Genomic DNA, 20,994 nt, shown 5'->3' with positions numbered 1-20,994 from the left:
TGAATAATCCCAGAGTGCTGGAACTGGCTCTACTGCGCAGCTCTTGTTTGAGTCCAACCGTTGTAGGGACGGATCTTTTACTTGAAGGATTATCTGATCCTCATCACATGTGATGGTGTTTAGGTGGTGGCTAACTGGCATTATGAGGAGACCTACAGCAGCTGAGGACCAGTCGCGTCGAGCTTGAAGTTTCCCTAGGGCAAGCTTAGGATGAGAGTAGCAGAGAATGGCGGTAGTAGAAGTGACTTGGTGGAGTCAAGGCGGTTCTTGAGAAAAGTACGGATAGATGTGGAAGGTAGTAGGGGCCCATACTACTGAAAGCAGAGGATCTGTACTTGAATTAAGGAAGGCCAAGACAAGACCAGGAAGCTAGTAGTAGTATCATGATCCCTTGAGATATTTCAGTGTTCTGATGTTGTTATGATATGTTTCAGAATGGTAGTTTTGCGTCCGAGGCCAACAGCCGGCAGTTCAGATGCCGGAGGGGGATCAAGATCGGGATCAGGCCCGGAGGCCGGGCAGATGGATGAGCAGACTAGGGAGTTCCTTTCTTCTGTTTTACCTAAAAAGACTTTTATTTAAATAGAAAAAATGGTGAGGTAGGTAAGGTAAGGTGATGAGTAGGGTTGGGGGTGTGTTTATTTAAATAAATTAAAAAATCAAGGGAAAAAAAATAGTCTTTTTAGGTAAGACAGAGACCAAGTGCATAACAAAAACAAATAATATGGGCTTTGTGAGTTAAAAAAAAGTAAGTTACAGACCAAACACGTAAATTACTCTAAACCATAGAGACCATTCGTGTAATTTACTCTATGTTTAATTATATGATAATATATATACATCTATTGTGACAACCGTCAAATTCTGGTCAATTCAAAGTCAAATAAAGTCAACAAGTCAAACCGATCAGCTCAACTAACCCTTGTGTACTTGGACTTACGTTCAGTATTTACTAAACAACTCGCTATTCTGATAAGAAAACATAAATCGAAAAGTAGTTACAACTAGATCTCTTTAACCTAAAAACTGTAGTACGTGGCGAGCCAAACCGATAAAACAATGATGCTTACTCATCGGGAGTGTGTAAGATCCTTAAACGAGGCTTAACAGGGTTTACGAACCATGCATTGCGATGCCGGACACTTACAACTGTCCCACACGGAACCTCTCTCAATCGTTTTCACTCTATCTCTCTCTATGTCAAATCTCTCCCAAATCCCTCTAAGCATGTGAAATCTCTCTCAAATATCTCTCTGTATGAGAAATCTCTCCAAGAATGTCAAATCTCTCTCAAATCTCTCCAAGTATGTGAAACCTCTCTCAAATATCTCTTTGTATGAGAAATCTCTCCAAGAATGTCAAATCTCTCCCAAATCTCTCCAAGTGTGAGAAATCTCTCCCAAATCTCTCTCAAAAGTTTCCCGTAACTTTTTGGAATCATTCGGGTCATTCCGACCCTTAACCGGGTCAAAAACGGCACAAAACGAGGCGAAAACGAGAAAAATAGGCTTTAGGAACCGAAACCAAGAGAGATGCTTCTTATGACCCGAAGGTCCTCTTAGGGACTGAGAGCAAGAGGAGCCGAACCGAACCCTCCTGAGCCGAACCGAACCCTCCTGAGCTGAACCGAACCCGAAGGTACTGTTCACCACTAACCGAAACCGAACCTCGCCCTGGAAGAACCGAACCGAAGGTACTGTTCACCACTAACCGAAACCGAACCTCGCCCTGGAAGAACCGAACCGAAGGTACTGTTCACCACTGTTCACTACAATTCGTTCGGTTCTGACTTCTCGCCTTTCATCGCCGGACCGAACCCTCGCCCTCGCCTCTCACTTCCGGTTCGCACCTTCTCGTTTCTCACCTCCTCGCCCTTTCGTTTCCCTCTGTTCTCTCTATCCCTCTCGGTTCCTTCCTTCTCTCTTCCTCCCTCTCGGTTTCTGCCTCTCTCTCTCTCTCTCGGTTCAGCACCAGAAGGCTGAGCCTCGGCCAGAATTCGCATATTTGCCACTTTTAGCCCATTTTTGATATTTTTAACATTTTAAGCCCGTTTTTCATGATTTTAAAGCGGGATTTTCCCCAGAAATTATATTTTAACATAATAAACTCTAAATATTCATAATTTAAACATATTTTGATGAAAATCATTATTTAAATAATAAAAATCAAATGGGTGAATTATTAAAGGTGGAGTGTTGACTTTGCCTTATCCAATGTCACAAGCAACCACCCTACACCCACTCTTTGACTAACCACACCTCCCCACCTTACCTAGGGCACATCAATGTCATTTCCACTCAATTTACACTCATTCCCACGTTTTTAGAGCTGGAACAAACATCCTCTCTCCTCATTTTCTCTCATTTGCCCTCATTTCACTAAGTATCAAACACCACTTTCTCTCAAACTTTTCCCACTCCAAACTCGAGATTCAAGGATGATCTTCACGTGTTCTTCCACTCTTACGTTAGAGCTTCGAATCTTCAAGTGATTCTTCAAGTGTTCTTGGGTTGAACACTTCTCTTCATCAACACTTACCTACTGAAATCACTTAAGGTGAGTTCATACCCCTACATTTTCATGTTTTCTCAAGTTTTCAGAGGGGGGATACAAGTTAAAACACTAAGAACATAATTAAAATTTTCTAACAGCCTTCATCAGAAAAGTTCAACTCCATTCACGGACTGTTTTGGGCATCTTAAACATTTTTGTTTTCAAAACTGTACAAGGTGCAAATAGATCAAGTTTGTAGCTTTAAAATGACTACTTGCACATCTCCATACGAGTTTTCTACAATTTATGGTGATTTTTACAAAACTGCCTATCATTTCAAACAACAATCCGGACCAGTCTGTGATTATGGACTTTTTCTTCCAAGTTAGAGGTCATTAAAAATTGTGATAAAAATTATGAGCAAACTAGACACATTTTGTGAACTCTCAGAATTTACGGATCTAGTTTTCGACTTCGTATGATTTTTCTATGATTTTTCCAAAACAGGGTAGAATTGCTAAATTTTGCCAACAGCATGTAAATATCATAACACTTTGTATTATGTTGAGCAAAGTGTATAATCATAAGTTCTAATATTTGAATGTGTTTCCTTGCTAGTTTATCATTATGAACTGAAACTAAGTCATTCATATCAATATTATTCATTCATTTAGAACACGTATTATGTAACTATAAAAGTATAGTTTGATAAATTCACAACACTAATACATTTCCATAAAAGAATTCATACATATTATATACATTTTAGATGAACTATAATAGGTATAGTTTATGATACATCACTCAACACACTTATACAAAAAGGGGTACAAATACAAAGTGTCGGGTCTCTATACAAAAAGGGGTACAAATACAAAGTGCCGGGTCTCTATACAAAAAGGGGTACAAATACAAAGTGCCAGGTCTCTATACAAAAAGGGGTACAAATACAAAGTGCCGGGTCTCTATACAAAAAGGGGTACAAATACAAAGTGCCAGGTCTCTATAAAGAAAGGGGGTACCGATACAAAGTACCAGGTTCACTTAAGTTAGTTATTATGATATTAAAACTATATTGCATCTAGAATTGTTAGACTTCAACTATAATCGTTGAGCGTACATGTTTGAGTCCTATAAGAATTTGTCTCGATTGGCCTAGAATTAGTGATGCCTGCCTTATCTCCTGTTCCTTGTTTGGTTGTGGACCTAGGGCAGACCCACTATATTCAACGTTTTATCTAATTTAAACCTTATATAACTTATATACGTTGGACGATTATAGAGGAACTCTACGGGTCATTCTAGGGTTCATTAATGCATCATATAGGAATATTTCTATTCACACTTAACTAAGAAAATATTGGATTTTCTGGAAATCAAACTATATCGATTTTACAAGGAAAACGGTTTCTACTTCAAACAAAACTCTTATGAACTCACCAACTTAATTGTTGACACTTTTAAAACTACTTGTATTCTTAGGAAATCAGTGAAACAGGAAAACTTCATCGCTTTGAGGATGGGACGTTAAACCGTCAACAATTTATTTTGTCATCATAATGTAATTGCTTTTGAAACATATAAACATATACTTTGGTGTAACTTTTGCAATTATATATATGGTGGTTGTTTTTACTTTGAGCACTATTATACACGTTGTTGTGATACTGTACATGAAGTCCTCCACCCCAAACGTTTCCGCCATCCTTGGTTTGGGGGTGTGACATCTATTAAAACTGCATAATCTCAATCTTTTGAATGACCTCTACCAGCGGGTTACTCATGAATAAAATTAAATATAATATATAGTTTAATATTATTTATAGTTGTTGTTATTGTTAATTAATTTTTTAAAATTTATTTGCTTAACATTTTAATTTCTATCATTGTAATTATTTAAAACATCAAACAAATTTTTTTTTTTGATTTTAAAGGTAAAAATATAATCATTTATATAGAGTTATTTTAACTATTGTTATTGTAAGTTATTTTAAGCTACTTATTTGAAAACTTTTAATGATTATAAAAATATATTTAGGAAATATTTTTAATAAATTGATATTACAATTTAGTTTTTGTATTTAGCACTACAATTTATCACTTTTAACTATTCATAAAATAGTCTTTGGGTTTTTTAAGTGTAACTGGGATTTATATTAAACTTTACACTGTAATGTTATATTTAAATTAACAATTTAAGTATTTTGTCCAAATTGTTCAAAAGCTGTACTTTAAACTGATAATAGTTTACATACAAAAACATATTAAATCTAATAAATTAAGTATAATATGTTAAAAGTTAAAGACAACTTTATAAGTAGAAGTAAAACATCATTTTAATATTGAAATTTAGTTTACTAATGATAACACTTAAGTTTTGATACTTATTTAACATTATTAACCAACTTATAATCATTATTAGAAAAACACTATAATTTATCACTTTTAACTATTTACAAAGTATTCTTTAAGTTATTTAAGTTGAAATAAAATTTATATTTAAGTTGATCGTGTAAGGTTATATTTAAATTAACAGTTTAAGTATTTTATACAAATTGTTCAAAAGCTGTATCTTTAAAATGATAATGATTTACATACAACAACATATTATACCTAATAAACTAAGAATAATATGTTAAAAGTTAAAAAATAACTTTATAAGTAGAAGAAAATACATTATTTTAATATTGAAATTTAGTTTATATATGATTACAATTTAGGTTTTATATTTATTTAACCTTATTAACCAACTTATAATCATTATTAGAAAGAAATTGAAAAGTCATAGAGTTTCAAATGAATGTGGTGAAAAAAATGGAAGTTTCAAATGAATGTAGTGAAAGAGAAAATGCTTTATTTATAAGTATATACTAGGTGTAACCTCGCGCGTTGCGCAAGAATGCATTTAAGTGGTTAAAATAATTATGAAAAAAATAGAAATATGTTGAAATTTACGTTTTTAGTTATATTTTGGTCATTAATCGAATTATCAAATAACATAAAAATCCATCAATTTATATTTTGATACAATCTAATATAGTCCATACCTTATAAACTTTACTTTTACTTTTATAATATCTAATATATATTATAAGTTTTTGTATAACATTAATATAATCTACTTTTCTTGTGTCCGATAATTTTTTTGGATAAAATAAGAAATAAGTTGTTTTGAATGAGCTATTAATAAACAATATTGAACTAATAAACTTTGTATTACACTATTTATATTACACCAAAACATCCAAGGTTTCATATATGAACTTTCAAATATTAAACATTGAAAATAAGAATGAAGTTATACAAAATATATCATTATACATAAATGTCATCAAGAGTTTTAAAATAAGTTGATTAGTAAATATAATTAATTTTAATTACATATTTTGTAAGGTTTACGTTTGACTTTATGTTGGTGTGCCGAGAATCCTTTTCCTTAATTTGTACCTAAAAAATTAAGGTGAATAGAAATATAAAATAGATATTACTAAACATTAATATAAATAATTAAAAAGGGTATGTGGATCTCTTACCACCGGTTAAAGACAACATACCTCTCTAGTGGTATTGATTCCTATGTGAAATTGAAGTAGTTATTCTATGTACACATTGTTTTCTAATTACATAAACAAATATGAGCAACCAAACATAAAAATGTTATCTTTATGTAGGAAAAATATTTTAGTTAACTAACAAATTAAATAATATAAGTTTAAGAGTTAGGAGTTTCAACACATTAATATTTTTATTAATCAATCAATTAAGTAATACATGTTGAAACTTTTACAATCATTATTAAAAAGCATTTGAAATATTAGATTTTAAATGAATTTTGGTTGAAGTGTTTTGACCTCTATTATAATATATATATATATATATATATATATATATATATATATATATATATATATATAAAGAGAGAGAGATGGAAAGTATACCATATGTATGTGTTTTAATTAATTATATTTTTGAAATGGTACAATTACAAAACAAAAAAAACATATTAATATTTAATTAAATATTTTCGACATCATCCTATATAACATATGATCAATATATTAACGATTAAACCACAATATGTAATGACTGTATTACAATAATCCAAAAACGAAAAAAATATAAAAACGAATTATTATAACAAACTTACAAATTAAAAGCTCTAATATAATAACATATCTCCAAAAGTGGTCATAAGACCTCAACCCAACACAAAAACTTTTAAGTTTGTTTTCTTTATGCAATTTGTATATGATTTGTATGCATGTCTTCCCAAAAGATTGACATTTTTATAGTAAACTTTGCACTAAATGCTAATTAAATATAATATAAGTTTTTAAGTGTTAAATCATAATTAAGAAAACTTTTGAGTTACATTAGTTAAAAAAAAAGGGTTTCAAATGAATGTCGTGTGAGCAAGTTAAAAATGAGGGTTTCAAAAACATGAGATTCAAGAAAAAGAATGTTAGTTTTATAAATATGTATGATAATGATAACGATAATGATAATGATAGGATATATAACGTAATTTTTTAATGTTTATATATAGAATGTTGATTACAAGCATAAAAGTATCAAAATAAAATTTCGAACATACGAAAGTAAGATTTGAAAATGTGTATTGATTGATTCAAAGTACAATTTTTGTAAGTTAAAGCAACAATAGATACAATAAAAGTTTATAAAATTTATATAAATGAGGATTACAAGATAATATAAATCAATTTGGATTAATTGTCCAAACATATTAAATGATATTGATAGTAAGAACCTATAAATTTTGTGAGTTGATATGAAATAAATAGTAAGTGTATAAGGTTTAAATAAATTAATGAATCCCAATTAATTGAGAGATATTATAATAATAAAAAGTAATATTCATAAAAACGAAAACTATAAAAATAAATTATGTAAATGACCAAAAACATAAATTTAAAATATAGTAAGATATCAAAATTGCAATTGATAAATACCAATAATTTAACTTTAAATTAAGGCTTATCTAAATAAAAAAAAAAGAAAAAAGAAAAAAAAACTTATATTTTGTGTTTTTTCCGACTTTATTTTGCCTAAAAAAACCTTGTACTTTTTTTTTCGAAAAAGCCATCAACTTTGTATTTTTTTTTTCTGAAAAAAAAACCTTTAAACATTCTAAATTATTCTAGATAAACACTATTTTTTTTTAGTTTTTCTCAAAAAAAAAACCCACACATTTTACAATTTTTTTTTGCAAAAAATACTAAAAGGGTCAAATCTGGAAAAACGAAAAAACTTAAGGGTTTATTCAAACAAAAAATAAATTTAACGCTTAATCCAGAAAAAACACAAAATATAAGATTTTTTTAGATTCACCCTTAAATTAGTCATTTTTAATATGAAAAAAGAAAAACCAAATGAACAATAACTAACGTGAGTAAAATCTATTTTTTTTAAGGTCGAATATATAAATAAAAAGAAAGCTCTAGCAAGAAGCTAGAGCAAAAAACAAAATTACAATTTTAGGTTTAAAATTGGGTTTGGGGTCCATAAATTCCACTTGACATGAAATTTATGTTTCCTATGAGAAACCCAAGAAAAAAGAAAATGTCATTATATCGTCAAACAATTTATCCTTTCTTGGTTTTGAAAGATTAAACATGAACTTATTTCAAAATCTCCAAATGCACCACCACATTGCTTTGATAGTTACTTTAGTAAACCGAAGACAATACCAAAGATTCAATAACATAATGGAAATCCGCAACAAACACGAGGCTTGAAAAATCCACTTCGCAACATACCCCAACCACAAAAATATCTTCCGCCAATTGTCAACCAAGAAGAACATAGTTTACGGACTCCATAGACGAAGAACAAATCGGACATAAAATCGAATGAGACTCTAACCCTCTCAACATAAGATTTTCTCTTGTTGCTAAATGATTAAGAATAACCATCCAACAAGAATGTTAACTTTAATATATAGCTTATTACTCCAATAAATCGACATAGCAACAATATGTAAATAAATTGCTTCAATAACAAGTTTAGTCTCTTTCACCACCGAATAATCACCATCCAGAGTCATATCTTAAATCCAACGATTTAGACTATTAGAGAAATTCACATGCACTAATAAATCAATTAAGCACGTTAATTGAGAACTTGTGAGTTGTGAGTCCTACTAGATATAGTCTCCAACTCAAACTCTAATCATTATCTACAATTCTATCTGATAGTTTTTCTATATACTTCCCTAGATTATCAATTGGCGGCAGAAACATGTATTTTAATCTAATGCAAACAAACAACTAAAACCTACAAAGACCTTTAATCTAAATAATATGAACAACTACAAGAAGGATCAAGAATTACTAACCTTTAGCAACACTAATTTTCTTGGAGAGCCTTTGATGTAGAAATCGAAATCACCAAGCCAAGGAAGATAACAAACAAATTATGTCACACCCCAAAACCAAGAATGGCGGAAACGTTCTGGGGCGGAGGACGTCATGTAAAGTATCACAACACAGTAAATGTAAATAAGCAAACAACATCATCCATTGCATTAAATATATAATTTTAATACAAGCGTGTTCTGTACAGTTTTAGACACCAAAAATATAATGTAAATCAAAATAATATGATGAGTCTTGAATGCGCTCTATCTTCTCAAAAGCTGGCATCGGTACCTGTCTACTGATGACCTGAGAATACAAGTTATTTTGAAAGAGTTTATCAACATTAAGCTGGTGAATTCATAAGTATTTTAGTGTCGATGTTTGTTATCAAAACGTTTGAACCTGTCGTAAGTATAAGTTGTAAATTGTATGTATATGTTTGTAAAAGTTTGAATCTCTCAGAAAAACCTATATTTTCTATTAAAGTAGCCTTCTACCAAGGCTTAACTATTTCGTATGCTCGTTTGATGTAAAAGTGTGTAATTTCCCCAGTGTAACTATCTTTTAACAAAATATAGTTTGTACATTATAGTTTAAGTGAGGTTATCACTAAAATGTAATGGGTAAATCATTGTAGTACTGTAGTTTTGTTTTATAGGAACTACTGCTGTACTAATTACCTTAAACCGGATTTATATTAAGGTATAATGTGATAATTGCACCATACTATCGACTGAAAACAACGACATAAAGAACGGTCGTAATAACGGAATGACGTTTGGCACCCACAGACCTGCAGGTCCGGCTGTAGCTAGCAGCAAGGTGTAGGATAGTCAATCCAATATAGATCTATACGCAAACTCAACGCTCTCCCTCCAAGAGAATTCTGGCTACAACTCGGGCCATGACATTTAAGGCATGCACCGATACAGTGGATCACACTTGTTAACGTGTTCATGTATATGTAATGTTTCTCGTTCTAGTATAGTTGTATATGTTCTGTTTCTAGTATAGTTGTATATGTTATGTGTTACCCCGATGGTAACTAGCTATTGATGTATTGATAAGTATGAATATGGAAGTACTTTTATGTCTGTACATGTATATATGATATATAACTAATATTGAAACGACCCTCGGATGGTCACCCGAAATCCCACCAGACCACATCTCAGTGCGCGAAAAGGAAATAGGGCGGATGGCCTTCCTAAGCCCTTTAAACATTACTTATATATCTATACATATATGGGCATGCAATTTATAAGTAGTAAAACAAAGTTTAAATAAAAGCATTTGATAAGTAAAAGAGTTTGTAAAACATTTTGAAGTAAAACAGTTTGAACAGTGATAAAATCATTGGTTTCCTAGTTATTAATCACATGTGATTAATGCAATCACATGTGATCGAAGCAATAACTATAAGTATTTAACTTGTATCCCCCCTATAAAGTATTTAAACATTTAAAATCATTTCAAAGGTTGATTTAAGGGGGTATGAACTCACTTGAAAGTTTGAAGATAGCGAGATGGAAAACCGGGCAGAGTTTCGTCTCGGGAAACAGATTTTTCTCGGGAATCTTGGGAGTAAAATCGACCCTCGGGACTTGAGCAAAAAGACCAGAGCTTCGGGTTTTTTGGAAGCCCTCGCATCCCTTTTATAGGGGTGCTGAAAGGTCCACGTACGCGGGGCGTACTCCCGTACGCAGCGCGTACGGGACGTCACTACTGACCGCATCCTCGGCTGCAACGCGTTTCGGACGGGACGGGGGTTTAGGCTCGCATAGGGGCGACGTGGACGATCCGAGGCCGTGGCCTCGAGTACGCGGGGCGTACGAGGGTACGCGGCGCGTACCTCAGCCCTAGGCTGACTCCTCTTCGGATATTACCAACATTTTTGATTTAAATTTAATTATAACTTATTAAATAAACTTCAAAAAATCATATCTTCTTCATACGAACTCCGTTTTCGATGTTCTTTATATCCCCGCGAAGGTGAGACTACGATCTACAACTTTCATTTAGATTCCGTTGGCAAATTCCAAAATTATTTTTATTATTTATTTATTAAAATGACGTGATTAAGGAATTTCTTTAAAAATTCATAACTTCTTTATCTGACGTCGGTATTTGCCAGACTTTTTACCGTTGAAATACCATTGTCGAGACCTTGAATTCTCGTTTAGATCATTCCGGCCAAAAGTCGCTCGATCTCCGGTTCGAGTTTTTAGTTGTCTATTGCTAAGCCGAACTTGGAAAAATCATAACTTCAATATACGAAGTCGGATTTGGGCGTTCTTTTTACGTACGATCATGGTTTAATGATATTTAAACATAGAAGAATTTAAATAGAAACTTTTTGGACATTTTATTATCAAAGTTAATTTTATTAACTCAAAAATGTTTACAATACTTGACCCATTAGGCCATTACAAAGAGTTGAAATATCGGGTTGTCACATCATCCCCCCGTTAGAGGGAATTTCGTCCCGAAATTCAAAGTAGTAAAGACACTAGTGAACATGAAAGAGATGAGGGTATTTTTGTTTCATCTGATCTTCGCGTTCCCATGTGAATTCAGGTCCCCGTTTGGCGTTCCAACGAACCTTCACGATGGGTATGCGACTTTGTTTTGTTTGTTTGACCTCTCGGTCCATGATTTCTATTGGTTCTTCCACAAAGTTGAGGCTCTCGTTGATCTCGATCTCGTCGAGTGGGATTACAAGAGTCTCATCGGATAGACACTTTTTCAAGTTAGATACGTGGAATGTAGAATGTACGTTATTGAGTTCTTGCGGTAGATTGAGTTTGTAAGCTACAGGACCGATTCTCGCAAGAATCTCGAAAGGCCCTATGTACCTAGGATTAAGCTTCCCATGCTTACCGAAGCGTATCAAGCCCTTCCAGGGTGAGACTTTGAGAAGGACTCGGTATCCCACCTAAAATTCCAAAGGTTTTCTTCGTTTATCAGCGTAGCTCTTCTGTCGGTCTCTAGAGGCTTTCAATCGGTCATGGATCTGGACGATCTTCTCTGTCGTTTCCCGAATGATTTCCGGACCGGTGAGAGTACTGTCGGAAGCTTGTCCCCTAGCTAATTGGGTATCACCCACCTCAGCCCAACATAGAGGGGATCTGCACTTTCGGCCGTAGAGAGCTTCAAATGGAGCAGCCTTGATGCTCGTGTGATAACTGTTATTATAGGAAAACTCAACAAGGGGTAAATGAGTATCCCATGCCTTCCCAAAGTCAATCACGCAGGCTCGCAATATATCTTCCAGTGTTTGGATGGTCCTCTCACTCTGTCCGTCGGTTTGAGGATGGTAGGTTGTGCTCATGTCCAGCCTTGTTCCTAGGGAATGTTGTAGTGATTGCCAAAATCTTGAGGTGAACCTACTATCTCTATCGGAGATAATGGACATAGGTACACCATGTAGCCGTACGATTTCCCTAATGTATGTTCTCGTAAGTTTCTCCATCTTGTCGGTTTCTTTGATAGGCAGGAAGTGTGCAGACTTGGTTAATCTATCAACGATGACCCATATGGTGTCAAGTCCACCCGTTGTCTTGGGTAACTTGGTTATGAAATCCATAGTGATCCGCTCCCACTTCCATTCCGGGATCTCTGGTTGTTGCAATAAACCAGAGGGCTTCTGGTACTCGACCTTAACCTTTACGCAAGTAAGGCATTTACTCACGAAGGTAGCAATCTCTGCTTTCATATTAGGCCACCAGTATAGCTTTTTAAGATCCAGATACATCTTATCTGAACCTGGGTGGACGGAATACCGAGTGTTGTGCGCCTCGGTCATGACCAAGTCTCGAAAACCACCGTGTTTCGGTGTCCAGATCCGGCTCATGAAATATAAGGCTCCGTCACCCTTGGCTTCTAAATTCTTGTCCATTCCTCTAAGGGATTCATCCGTCACATTTTCAGGTTTCATGGCTTCAAGTTGAGCCTCCTGAATTTGCTTAGACAAGTGTGAATGGATGGTTATTGACAATGACTTGATTTTGCGACCAGAATATTCCTTCCGACTTAGGGCGTCAGCTACTACGTTGGCTTTACCCGGATGATAACGAATATCGCATTCGTAATCACTGAGTAGCTCGACCCACCATCGTTGTCTCATATTGAGCTCCTTTTGATCGAAAATGTGTTGTAAACTCTTGTGGTCGGTAAAGATAGTGCCCTTCGTTCCATACAAGTAATGTCTCCAGATCTTCAGAGCAAACACCACTGCTCCTAGTTCAAGATCGTGGGTCGTGTAGTTAACCTCGTGTGTCTTCAACTGTCTCGAGGCGTAGGCGATGACCTTACCTCGCTGCATCAGGACACACCCGAACCGTTGGTTCGATGCATCGTAATAGACTACAAAGTCTTCTATCCCTTCGGGAAGGGATAGTATTGGTGCGGTGCACAAGGCTCATTTGAGTGTTTGGAACGCTCTTTCTTGTTTCTCTTCCCAGTCAAAGGCCATGCCTTTCTGGGTTAGGGTTGTAAGAGGTTTCGCTATTCGAGAGAAGTTCTGACTGAATTTGCGGTAGTAGCCAGCGAGACCTAGAAATTGACGAATTTCTGTAGGCGTCTTAGGTGCTGACCAGTTCTCAATGGCTTTAATTTTGGATGGGTCCACGTGGATTCCCTCTTCGCTTACCACGTGTCCTAAGAATTCGACTCTCCGGATCCAAAATTCACATTTCGAGAACTTCGCATAAAGCTTCTCTTTTCGTAATGTCTCTAGAACTTGTCGCAGGTGATCGCCATGCTCTTTCTTACTTCGGGAGTAGATCAGGATGTCGTCAATGAAAACGATGACGAACTGATCCAAGTAAGGTCGGCATACTCTATTCATCAGATCCATGAAGACTGCGGGCGCATTGGTCAATCCGAATGGCATCACCACGAACTCGTAATGTCCGTAATGAGTTCGGAAGGCTGTCTTTGGCACATCCTCCTCTAGCACTCGTAACTGGTGATATCCGGATCTCAGATCAATCTTAGAAAAATAGTTCGCCCCTTGCAGTTGGTCGAATAGATCATCTATGCGAGACAGAGGGTAACGATTCTTGACCGTCAGTTTGTTCAGTTCTCTGTAGTCAATACACATACGGAATGATCCATCTTTCTTCTTAATGAACAAGACCGGTGCTCCCCAAGGTGAGAAGCTTGGTCTTATTAAGCCCTTGCTGAGCAGTTCGTTAAGTTGACCAGAGAGTTCCTGCATCTTAGCCGGTGCTAAGAGGTAGGGCGACTTGGCTACTGGGGTTGCTCCTGGGACTAAGTCGATTCTGAACTCGACCTATCGTTTCGGAGGTAACCCGGGTAGTTCTTCTGGGAAAATGTCGGGGAAGTCGCTCACTACATGGATGTTCTTTAGTTCTTTCGTTTCGAGGCTCGTGTCGACGACGTGAGCAAGGAATGCATGGTATTCCTTACGCAGATACTTCTGTGCTTGAATACTTGATATGATGCGAAGACTTGCACCGGGTTTGTCGCCGTAGACTATAAGAGTTTCGTTAGACGGAAGGTTTAGACGGACTGCTTTCTCGTAGCACATGATGTCGGCGCGATGAAGGCTTAACCAATCCATGCCAATGATAACGTCGAAACTTTTTATTGAGACTGGCATGAGGTCGATTGGGAATGAATGGTTATCTAGAGTTAGGGTACAACCTACGTGTATGCTACTCGTACTTTCAGTTTTTCCATTAGCCATTTCTACCGTGAATAGTTCTTTGAGTGCGTGCGGTGGTTGATTAAGCATGCGAGCAAATTTATGGTTTACAAAGCTTCGCTCCGCTCCACTATCGAATAGAATGCATGCATAGGAGTTATCGAGGAGGAACGTACCAGTCACCACTGTCGGGTCAACAACTGCTTCCCCGTGGCCTATAGCTAGTACCCTTCCCGCTCCACCAGCATTCTTTGCTTTGGGGCAGTCCCTCTTATAGTGGCCTGCTTCGCCACATCCATAGCAGGTCGGGCTCGCGCCAGAGCCAGGGACTTGGTTGATAGGTCGTGCCGGGGACTTACAGAAACGGACGGTGTGTCCTTTCCTGTTGCAGTTAGAGCACTGCATTTCACGGCAGGGGCCGTTGTGGTGGTAGTTGCATTTGTTGCACTTGGGCGAACTTCCAGCATACCCACCCACCGGAGCAGTAGTAGCAGCAGCAGGGGTTATTGCGGCATGTATTGCCATAATTTGCTGCTTTTTGGCAGCCTGTTGCTTCTTCTTTTCATCCCAGAATTTCCGCTTTGTGTCAGCGGGTTTGGAGGGTTCTGAGATGGCTAGCGTTGTTGTTGTTGTAGGGGTTTTGTCCCCATGGTCAATGAGTCATTGTGCCAGTCGTTTGGCACTGTCGAAGGTAGCGTGGTTTGATGATAGGACGTTCCCCTGATACGGAGGCACTAGCCCCCATATGTACCTTTCGATCTTTTTCCCTTCAGTGGGAACCATATTAGGGCAGAGGGCCACCAGTTCGCTGAATCTGGCGGTATAAGCAACAATATTGGTGCCCTTCATGGTCAGGCTCCAACGCTCCTGCTCTAGTTTCTGGATCTCGCCCCTCAGGCAGTATTCCTCAATCATGAGGTCTTTCATCGTTTCCCAGCCTATGTCGTTGGCTACGACGAGAGTTAGAGATTTAACGTGGCCGTTCCACCACATCAGGGCCTTTCCTTCCAAGGTGCATGCGGCATATTTCACTTTGCTCGCAGCAGGGCATGAACAGATTTCGAAGACTGATTCAGTCTTCTCGAACCATTGCGAGAGGGCAATGACTCCGCCGGTCCCATGAAAGGACTTCGGCTTGCAGTTGGTGAAATCCTTGTAAGAGCACTCTCGCGAGCGCACAGGGGTTTCAACCGGAATGGATTTAACAAGGGTTCCACCTCTGCTGGCATCAGTAGAGTGATACTGTGCCATGGCAGTTGCCACTGCTGCAGCTACGACAGCATTCAGGGCTACAGAATCGATGACCGGAGGCGGAGGAGGTGGTGGTGCAGGATTATTCCTGGGAGATTTGCGAGGAGGCATCTTTCAGCTATAAGTTTATAAATATAAGAAAAATGGTAAGAATCAATTTGTAAGCAACGTGAGAGTGACACATGGACTAACTAACCATAGCCCAACAGTTGAATGAGTGTTTGAAATTACAATAAGAAATACTAGTAGGAAAGCACTAGTGTATAGATTTTTCCCACAGATGAGATAGATTTCAATAATACTGGTATTACTGATGTAATAAGTTCAAGGAAAATCGACCTAACAGTAGGTCTTACATCATACCATATAGAAAAGTTTGACAGTTCTTAGATTCCTAATTAGAATACTGAAAGTTAGGAATATTTTACAGATAAGTGCTACTTAGAGCACAGATGTTAAAGGCTAATCCTTAACCCAAAAGATAATGATGTACAAGACATCATCTAACGACGATGAATATTCCTCGGGAGAACCCTAAGGTCTCTCATTTGACGGACCACCTCTTGAAGGTGTCGCTCATGAGCCCTTTGACGAGCTCGAAGTACCATGACTTCTGCTTGAGAGGCAACCAGATGTTGCTGTAGGGTTTCATTGGTTCTCCGGGTCCGTTCCATGTCTTCTTCGAGACGGCGGATGCGGACTGTGTTGACACCTGAGTTGGCATCAATCTCCATGACCCGGTCGATGGCTGCTAGACCTTGCTCAACATTACGAGCTATTCTGCGGATAATGACTGGCAGAGCTCGGTCAGCAGAGCCACCATCGCTGACGTTGTAAAAGGTTCAGTCCCCACAGTATGGTAAGGGTTGACCCTGTTCATCACTCCAACGATTCAAGTTGTTTTCCCACAAGGGAGTAGGACCTGGAAAAACTGGCCGAGGGTTATTGTTCGGGGCTTGACCTACAAGCGGTAGATTGTTGACTTCAGGCTCGGAGTCGGATCCATTAGAAAAGCCTTCTGCGAGGTGATCATCCAAAGGGATTGGATGCTCAACTTCGGGCTCTTCATCGATCCACCCGGCATTGCCTTCGTTTGTAAAGTACAGGTCGTCGTGATGGACTCCAGCCATTTAGATCTACGTGAGAAGAGAGGTATAAGAATATAGTATACGTGTAACTAGTAGTACAAAATACACCTATAGTATTTAAAGTTTAAGTTCTACTGATCTTTTTGTGGAATTGTTGGTAAGTTTTTAGACTTGTTAACACATCACAACCATTCTAGGGCATATGCTAATCACTCCCCGGACCAGCATAGTTGATCAGGCTATGCCATTCCCAGGACTGACCATACTTCCCCTAGCTTACCTGTGATATTTAACAATCGTAATACTTTTGCTCTTGTCGTTGTGACACTGGTTTTAGTATGAATGCAGACTAGTATACTAAATTAACTATTTTAGTAGTTAAAGTATAGACTCTTGGTCAGAGTGTTTTAATCCCAAATGGGTTTATAGTTTAGTATATCTTTTATGGGTTGATATACTTGATTCACTATAAACAATGCTCTGATACCAATCTGTCACACCCCAAAACCAATAATGACGGAAACGTTCTGGGGCGGAGGACGTCATGTAAAGTATCACAACACAGTAAATGTAAATAAGCAAACAACATCATCCATTGCATTAAATATATAATTTTAATACAAGCGTGTTCTGTACAGTTTTAGACACCAAAAATATAATGTAAATCAAAATAATATGATGAGTCTTGAATGCGCTCTATCTTCTCAAAAGCTGGCATCGGTACCTGTCTACTGATGACCTGAGAATACAAGTTATTTTGAAAGAGTTTATCAGCATTAAGCTGGTGAATTCATAAGTATTTTAGTGTCGATGTTTGTTATCAAAACGTTTGAACCTGTCGTAAGTATAAGTTGTAAATTGTATGTATATGTTTGTAAAAGTTTGAATCTCTCAGAAAAACCTATATTTTCTATTAAAGTAGCCTTCTACCAAGGCTTAACTATTTCGTATGCTCGTTTGATGTAAAAGTGTGTAATTTCCCCAGTGTAACTATCTTTTAACAAAATATAGTTTGTACATTATAGTTTAAGTGAGGTTATCACTAAAATGTAATGGGTAAATCATTGTAGTACTGTAGTTTTGTTTTATAGGAACTACTGCTGTACTAACTACCTTAAACCGGATTTATATTAAGGTATAATGTGATAATTGCACCATACTATCGACTGAAAACAACGACATAAAGAACGGTCGTAATAACGGAATGACGTTTGGCACCCGCAGACCTGCAGGTCCGGCTGTAGCTAGCAGCAAGGTGTAGGATAGTCAATCCAATATAGATCTATACACAAACTCAACGCTCTCCCTCCAAGAGAATTCTGGCTACAACTCGGGCCATGACATTTAAGGCATGCACCGATACAGTGGATCACACTTGTTAACGTGTTCATGTATATGTAATGTTTCTCGTTCTAGTATAGTTGTATATGTTCTGTTTCTAGTATAGTTGTATATGTTCTGTGTTACCCCGATGGTAACTAGCTATTGATGTATTGATAAGTATGAATATGGAAGTACTTTTATGTCTGTACATGTATATATGATATATAACTAATATTGAAACGACCCTCGGATGGTCACCCGAAATCCCACCAGACCACATCTCAGTGCGCGAAAAGGAAATAGGGCGGATGGCCTTCCTAAGCCCTTTAAACATTACTTATATATCTATACATATATGGGCATGCAATTTATAAGTAGTAAAACAAAGTTTAAATAAAAGCATTTGATAAGTAAAAGAGTTTGTAAAACATTTTGAAGTAAAACAGTTTGAACAGTGATAAAATCATTGGTTTCCTAGTTATTAATCACATGTGATCGAAGCAATAACTATAAGTATTTAACTTGTATCCCCCCATAAAGTATTTAAACATTTAAAATCATTTCAAAGGTTGATTTAAGGGGGTATGAACTCACTTGAAAGTTTGAAGATAGCGAGATGGAAAACCGAGCAGAGTTTCGTCTCGGGAAACGGATTTTTCTCGGGAATCTCTGGAGTAAAATCGACTCTCGGGACTTGAGCAAAAAGACCAGAGCTTCGGGTTTGAACGGGCACGGAAATCGAGGCAAGATCGTGAGAGAAAGAGAGAAAATGAGCAAAATTTTCGGAAGCCCTCGCATCCCTTTTATAGGGGTGCTGAAAGTCCCACGTACGCGGCGCGTACAGGACGTCACTGCTGACCGCATCCTCGGCTGCAACGCGTTTCTGACGGGACGGGGGGGTAGGCTCGCATAGGGGAGACGTGGACGATCCGAGGCCGTGGCCTCGAGTACGCGGGGTGTACGAGGGTACGCGGCGCGTACCTCGGCCCTAGGCTGACTCCTCTTCGGATATTACCAACATTTTTTATTTAAATTTAATTATAACTTATTAAATAAACTTCAAAAAATCATATCTTCTTCATACGAGCTCCGTTTTCGACGTTCTTTATATCCCCGCGAAGGTGAGACTACGATCTACAACTTTCATTTAGATTCCGTTGGCAAATTCCGAAATTATTTTTATTATTTATTTATTAAAATGACGTGATTAAGGAATTTCTTTAAAAATTCATAACTTCTTTATCTGACGTCGGTTTTTGCCAGACCTTTTACCGCTGAAATACTATTGTCGAGACCTTCAATTCTCGTTTAGGTCATTCCGGCCAAAAGTCGCTCGATATCCGATTCGAGTTTTTAGTTGTCTGTTGCTAAGCCGAACTTAGAAAAATCATAACTTCAATATACGAAGTCGGATTTTGGCGTCTTTTTACGTACGATCATGGTTTAATGATATTTAAGCATAGAAGAATTTAAATAGAAACTTTTTGGACATTTTATTATCAAAGTTAATTTTATTAATTCAAAAATGTTTACAATACTTGACCTATTAAGCCATTACAAAGAGTTGAAATATCGGGTTGTCACAAATTAAATTATCTTTAATGGTTCACGCCGAACATTTCAAAATTGTTGATGTTAGAAGATTAACCTTTAGAATAATAGAGATCGACTAAGGAGTTAGTCAAGAGAGATGAGAAACTAAAATTTTTATGCTCAAATGTCATCTTTTCATGTGAGCCTCCATAAATTTTATGGATCATGAGATTAGGATGGGTTGCTTTTTCAATTTTGTCAATTTCTATTTCGTTAAGAAAAAATATAAAAGAAATTAAAATGGAATAATAAGTCATTTCATGTGGTTTAGGATCAACCATGTAAGTTTTAGAAACCACACAGACCATTTATGTAATTTTGTCAAATCTATATAAATGATATTTAATAATAATAGAAGGTATAATTAACACGACCTTTGATAGGGTTGAGCATCGGAACATGGTACCCGCTTTAGGAACCGGAACTGCCAGTTCCGGTTCCCAAAGTTTTGGAACTGCCTTATGCGATTCCAGTTCCAATTCTTAGTTTTTTGGAACTGTTAACCGTTGGGTAATTGTCGCCATATATATATATATATATATATATATATATATATATATATATATATATATATATATATATATATATATATATATATATATATATATATATATATGGAGTGGTTCAAATGAGAACAAAAAAATGTTAAGAACCGTAAGAACCTTTAACTTTAGATGTTTATAAAGGGTTTAGGGTAACCCTAAACCCTATACCCTAAACCCTAAACCCTAACCCCTAAACCCTAAACCCTAAACCCTTTATAAACACCCTAAACCCTAAATATATATATATATATATATATATATATATATATATATATATATATATATATATATATATATATATATATATATATATATATATATATATATATATATATATGGTAATTTAAACGACTTACACAGTTATGAAAGACTTAGTGAGTAGTTTGATTTGTTATTATATAATTGTTACTGTGATGTAAATTAATTACTTTCAAATTTAACATCAAATTGATGTCTGCACACAAAAAATGTTAGTACGTCTGCGTGATTAATTTTTTTTTTATCTAAATGGGTCACACATGTTTTTTAGAGTTATGCTACATTTATCGTTCGATTCTTACTTCTTGATGCTTAATGAATGACTAGTTTGATTTTATTGATAATTATTTTTTTTGTAAGTATGCAAAATATATAGGTTTTCTAAGATATTAAAA

This window comes from Lactuca saligna, chromosome 9, assembly GCF_052625555.1.
Source record: "Lactuca saligna cultivar CGN05327 chromosome 9, ASM5262555v1, whole genome shotgun sequence".
NCBI classification, from domain to species: Eukaryota; Viridiplantae; Streptophyta; class Magnoliopsida; order Asterales; family Asteraceae; genus Lactuca; species Lactuca saligna.
This window is presented reverse-complemented; position numbering follows the sequence as displayed.